The sequence below is a fragment of the Homalodisca vitripennis genome, chromosome X (genome assembly GCF_021130785.1).
Source record: "Homalodisca vitripennis isolate AUS2020 chromosome X, UT_GWSS_2.1, whole genome shotgun sequence".
NCBI lineage: Eukaryota > Metazoa > Arthropoda > Insecta > Hemiptera > Cicadellidae > Homalodisca > Homalodisca vitripennis.
In genome coordinates, this window is record NC_060215.1 from 75546679 (window position 1) to 75553037 (window position 6359).

The window sequence follows — 6359 nt, forward strand, 5'->3', positions numbered from 1 at the left end:
AAATGTTGACGAAGAGTACTTTCCATACCGATTTGATGTGAATGTGAATTGCTAATTATTATTATAATCATGCGTTAAGAAATGTCTGTCTCTATAAGTTTTAAACATTTCTGTATTGCACCATGTACATTGTTCCCTTCCTGAACCTGTTCAAGCTCAGAAATATTTGATTCGTTTCATTTATATTACTTTGTCTGTAAAAACTCTCTACTTGGCAAAGATCATGACAGAGTTTTGATATATATATATATATATATACATATATATACATATATATATATATTCACTTCGGGTGTATAAATGCAGAATTGCTCTATTATAACAATTATTGGACTTCTTGGTATAAATTTCCTTCAATATTTCGGCTTTGCCGTTTTCAAAAAGGTATAATACAATAATAACACAGCAAACAAAATTTACATAAGTAAATAAATAAACATTTGAACAGCTATGGGCACCAGGATGGCACCTGCGTATGCTAATCTATTTATGGCAAAATTAGAACAAGATTTTTTTGAATTCTCAATCCTACAAACCTCTTGAATGGTTGAGATTCATTGACGATATTTTTATGATTTGGAATAATAGCTTTGAACATTTAAAAGAATTTTTGGAAAATATGAACAAACTCTCTATTTTGAAATTTACCTGGAAATTTTCTAAAGAAATCATAACATTCTTGGATGTAGATGTTTTTATTAAATCTGGATTTCTCAAAATAAAAATTCATATTAAAGACAGTAACACAATGAATTATCTACATTTCAACAGCTGCCATCCTGTACATGTCAAAAAATCAGTACCAAAGGGTTTATCAGTTAGGGCCAAACAATTATGTACTGATGGTGCAGATTTTCAAAATTATATAGAAAACTTGGAAATGCATTTGTCGAAAGAAAATATCCTTCAAAATTTATAAATAATCAAATGAAACACTCTAATGTTCATAAAATCCAAAATAATGATGATGTAAAATTTATAACAAAATATTTTCCTGGTTTATATAAAACAAACAATATTCTAAGAACGGCACACAAAATTCTTGAATCTTCACCAATTACTAAAAACTTATTTTCAAAACCACCCAGGCTAGTGTTTCGTAGAAATACTAACCTGAAAAATCTTCTGGTACGGCCCAAATTGCCACCTATTGACATTCAAAATTCAGAAAAGAAGAAAAGTGTCAACCCTGTAAAGACAAACGATGTAATACTTGCAAAATTATAAAATCGTCGAATTTTTTTACCAGTAGTAAAGCAAAGAAAACTTACCCTATTAGAGGAGAAATTAATTGCAAAAGTAAAAATGTAATTTATAAATTAACATGTAAAAATTGTGCAATGGATTATGTTGGATTGACAACAGATCCATTGCACATAAGAATGAATAATCACCGTTGTTCGTCTAAAAAACAGGATGAAAATTGGTTTCACAACACGCATTAGGCCACCAACAAAATTTTGAACAATGTTATTCACTGAAAGGTATTTGCAAAGTACCCGAAGATGGAAACAAAATTTACTTAGAAAATTTAGAACAGGCACATCAGTTAATATTAAAACCAAAAGTACCTTTTGGTCTGAATAAAAGATGAAATGATCAATTTTTTCTAAATTCTTTCTCTGTTCATGATATTTCTCTTTGGTGTTAATCACATGTTCAAAACTTCCTGTTTAGAAATTTATACCAAGAAGTCCAATAATTGTTATTTATATATATATATAATGAGCTCATCGTCCAATAACTTGCCGAGTTGGTCCGGATAAGATAAAAATATCGTTACTAGTACTAAATTAAGTGAATTACAACATAATCAACAACTTTTCTGTGTCAGACTCATCAATACACCTCTGATACACAATTTAAAAGGTTAAATTGCATCTGCCTTTTGCAATGAAAAAACATTTTCTAGAACAAATCAGATGTACAGTTGTATGTTTCATGTTATGTAAACTTTGATTGTTCTCTGTCAATGCCTCTTTCATATTTTTTCAGAATTTATCTCTCAGCTATGTTTATTTTAGACCTGTCAATCAGGTATACCACAATGAACTGTTAACTCTACCAAACCATTTGAACTGAAGTAAAGAAACAGTGATGGGTGTGTGTTTATTACACAATCATAAGTAAAGTATGCCATGCTTTAAAGCCAAAGTCAATCAGCCGAATTGTATAACTTAGAATCTTTAGGTATGGTTTGCATGTAGTCTATCTCTTTCATTTTTATTGGCTACTGGAAATAAAAAAAAAATTAACTTATGGATAAGGAACAAAATACATCTAGGAAAAAGATGGGTTACAAGGTTTTTGAACCAAGTGCTATGTTCTCAATGTAATTTTGTGTACCAGCTGACAAAATACTCGTAACTCAATTTACGAATAAGTATAACACCGCATTTTCAGCTAAGGACATCTTTTTTAGAGTGAAGAGTATGGATTGCTATTCGTGATAATTACAATAGTTGTCCATTTAATTAATGCATATTAAGGATATGAGAGAATGTATCTTGGAAGGAAGCGGTTGCACGGCCATCTAGAATTCTATAGAAAATAAGTTATGTACATCATTACGACGAACCGAAAGTGCATGAAATTAGTAGACTTTAAGTGTACATGATACATACAAGAAAGTACAGAACATGAGTTAGGAAACATTATATCCCTGACTTATTAGAAAGATGATTATTGGTATATAGTCTTGAATTAATGGTAGGAGATGAAAGCTCGGCTATTGGAAAGAAGCTTTTGTTCAATCTGGACAATGCTAACGGATATGCTAGTATTGCTCTCGATTGCCTTTTTCTGCGCCCAGTGAAAATCCAGGAGGTATGCGATCATTCTTGGAACGTTTAAAATCTCATTCAGTAGAATAAGTTTGTGTTGCTTTTGATTTATTGATCATAGCTCTTATTTATTAATTTAATTGTATATAATAACTAATTCATTATTTTGTTGACTGCTTTGTTATTTCGTGGGCTTGGTTTGACAAGGTTCTAACTAATATTTTTGAATACCTTCATTGAAGTTATGCTTCTAATGAATTCCCATTATTAAGAATTATACACATAACTGATTACTATTACTAAATATTTGATAGGAAGGGATTTACTAATAAGACAAAGTTCTAAATTGCATTTACTTATTTGGGTTTTCAGTTTGACAAGGTTGTAACTGCATGTCATTCTTTTTTTCTCTATGCCAATCAGCTGTTTGTTGTGTAATGAAAAACAGCTGCTTACTGGTTATTGTTTTCCCAGTATTTTGTTGATTCTAATTCAGTGCATTACAAGTCAAAGGCTATGTGTAACTCCATTGTATTAATTAATTATTTCACTTTCTTATATTAATGTAGTGAATAAGTGGAAAATGGTGACCACACTTTCTAATGAAAAGATAATGGAAACTCTTTCTGGTGAAGAAAGCATATCAGATCTGTTCAGTAACAGCTCTGATGATTTTATTCTGCCAACTATAAGTGATAGTTCTACTGATGAAGACTTAAAAGACCTAAAGAGGTAAGTAGGCCTAATTATTACAACATTGAAACTACGAATCATAATGTTAAAACTTTAAAACTCAGTTGCAAGGGTCCTTATAACCATTTGCATCCTAATTGTTTTCCCTAAATATTTATACAGCAAATGGTTAAAAATTCCAATTATATTTAAAAGTTACTAATTATTATTTCTCACACACCATTATCCTAAGTAGCCTACCTATGTCAGAGTAAAAAATATTTTCAAGTTAAGTAAGTTAAATTACAATGTCCAATTGATGTATCAGTATACTTCAATTTCACGACCCCTTAAATTGAAGATATTTCTTGCTTATAGGTGAAAGAGGAGTGCACCAAAATGCAAAAAGAAACTTAAGATTGGATGTAACAAAAGCACAGCCAGTGTCAGTAAAGCTGCAGAGCCAGACAAGTAAGTTATTTAAATGAAAATTTTTACTTGTTTTACTTTAAGAAGTACCCTAGTTCAAATACCTAAAATTAAAAACTTAAACATAGCAACAAAATTTTATCTGATTTTTTTTTTAAAGGTTGCTGTTTTTGATACACCTAAGAAAAGATTCAGGAAAAGAGTTCCCAGGCCACATAACTGGAAAAGTAATGTAGTTAAGAAAGCGTATCATTCAGGTAAAGAATATGTAACCAAGAGAGGAAAGACAGTTAAAAGTAAAGAAGTGAAAACAACAAAAAATTGCCAGTCCAGTTGCAGATATGGCTGCTGTAATAAGATATCTGATGATGAGAGGACTGACATTTTTGTTACGTTTTATTCTCTGAAAAATGCAACAAAAAAAACGCCATTTTTTTAAATACAACCACTCGTACTTTAACAGCCAGACCTCAAAATAAAACTCAATATGTTAATGAAGAGTCTAGTAATGATGGAGCAATGGACCATGGTTGTAGTGAAAATCCCAACAAAATGGAGTCACGACGTAAATACTCGTTTGAATACTACTTTAGTATTAAGGCATATAAAAATCAATGTGTGTAAAACTTTTTACCTATCCACTCTCGATATCTCTCAAAAGCCTGTCTACACAGCCCACAACAACAAAACTTTGATCACAAACACTCCTACTCCGGACCAAAGAGGAAAGAATGTTAACATTCGACAAAAGGCAGAAGGTGATGCAGATTTTGCACGACAGCATATAAAATCTTTTCCAACTGTCGAGTCTCATTGCTGTAGGGCGAGTACCAGTCGCTCTTATTTAGGGGCTCAATTGAATGTTGCAAAACTTTACGACCTCTATAAAGAAAAATGTTAAGATGAACAAAAGACGCCAATCAAACGATCCATGTACTACAGGATTTTTGGTACAGAATTTAATCTGGCGTTTCACGTCCCCAAAAGCGACAGATGCGATGTTTGTGAAGCATTTAAAGTTGCCAAAAACAATGAAGCAGTGGCAAATGGTCAAAAAAATATTATGATAGACACATTTTGTTGAAGAATTTCATGAGGGAACATGGAAAAAAAGAAAAGGAAGAGAAGGATATTCCAGTACTATTATTTGATTTACAGAATGTAATATTAACTCCTCATGCAGACATTAGTAGTCTGTTTTACATGAGAAAGTTAACAGTGATATATATATATATATATATATATATATATATATATATATATATATATATATAATTTCAATAAAAGTACTTGCTCCGCCGGGACTCGAACCCGGATCTCTCACTTGCCGGGTGAATGTGCTACCATTACACCACAGAGCAATCACTTTTTACGATTCAATGTTTTATATATAGCCTGCCTTTAAAAGTGAAAAAGTCTTATCGAAGATTTAAGCAGACAATAAAAATGTGGTAAGAGCGTGTTTGATGTTTGGGATACTCACAGAGGCAAGCATTAACGACAGGAATCAACTTGGCGTGTCATCATTGTCGGAGGATTTTTAGGAAGACCACTGGATGGCACTGCTCCAGCGATCCGATACAAAGCCATGTTTCGCTTGGTGATAAAACTTATTTCCCTTTAAAGTCTGCTTTCACAGAAAAATGTTATCAAAGATCTTCATGAAACTGTCCTACAATATTATTTGTACAAATTATAAAGATCTTAACGTAACTATTATCTATTGTTTTAAGTTAAAATTATTATTGCTAAATACTTGATTTTGATAAGACGCTTAATGATGTTGGCCATATTTAAAATAACACTCCGAAATCAGATGGTCTACGAAGCGCTATGGTGTTTTATGTTATATGGTAGTTCATTCATATTGTAGATGAAAATTAAGGCACAGATCTAATAGTTTTTATATCTTGCCTTTCTATTTTGTCCATTGCATTTTACTCTCGGATGAATATGAAACTTATTTTAGTTGAAAAATCATTTGCTGTCGTAAAAAATTTTATAAGTAGCCCCAAACTTTGGTTTATCATTAGAAAACTACGTATAAACTTGAAATTTGGTATCCGTATAAGATGTAAATTACTTTAGAAACAGCCACCACAGTATTTTTCCCTCTTTTTATCCTAATAAATTGTAAAGTTTTTTTAAAACTGCAATATGTCTAACACGTCAACTCATCGTGAAACCTTTTGAAATATTGCATACTGGACCTTGCAATATTAAAAATAGTCAATACGTCAATATCCTTGAGCCGCAGTTATAAGCTAAAAACGAACAATGGAAAAAGCAAGTGTCCATAATTATTTTAAAGTCACATCAAAAGTTTTAAACTTCTTAAACTTACCATTAGTGGCTCTAATGTATTCGCAATTATTTTGCCTAACTTCATACTCAATCGAAAGGGTTTAAAAAAATCTATACTTTTGTACATATTGAAAATTAAAGTTTGAAATTAGAGGCGTAATATAACACCTT

General features: G+C 31.2%; 1 non-coding gene across 1 annotated transcript; it reads right to left on the reverse strand.

Annotated features, from left to right (window-relative positions):
- Positions 1-5174: 5174 nt before the first annotated feature.
- Positions 5175-5245, reverse strand: Trnaa-ggc. Its single transcript has one exon. It is a non-coding gene; the product is annotated as a tRNA-Ala (tRNA).
- Positions 5246-6359: the final 1114 nt, after the last annotated feature.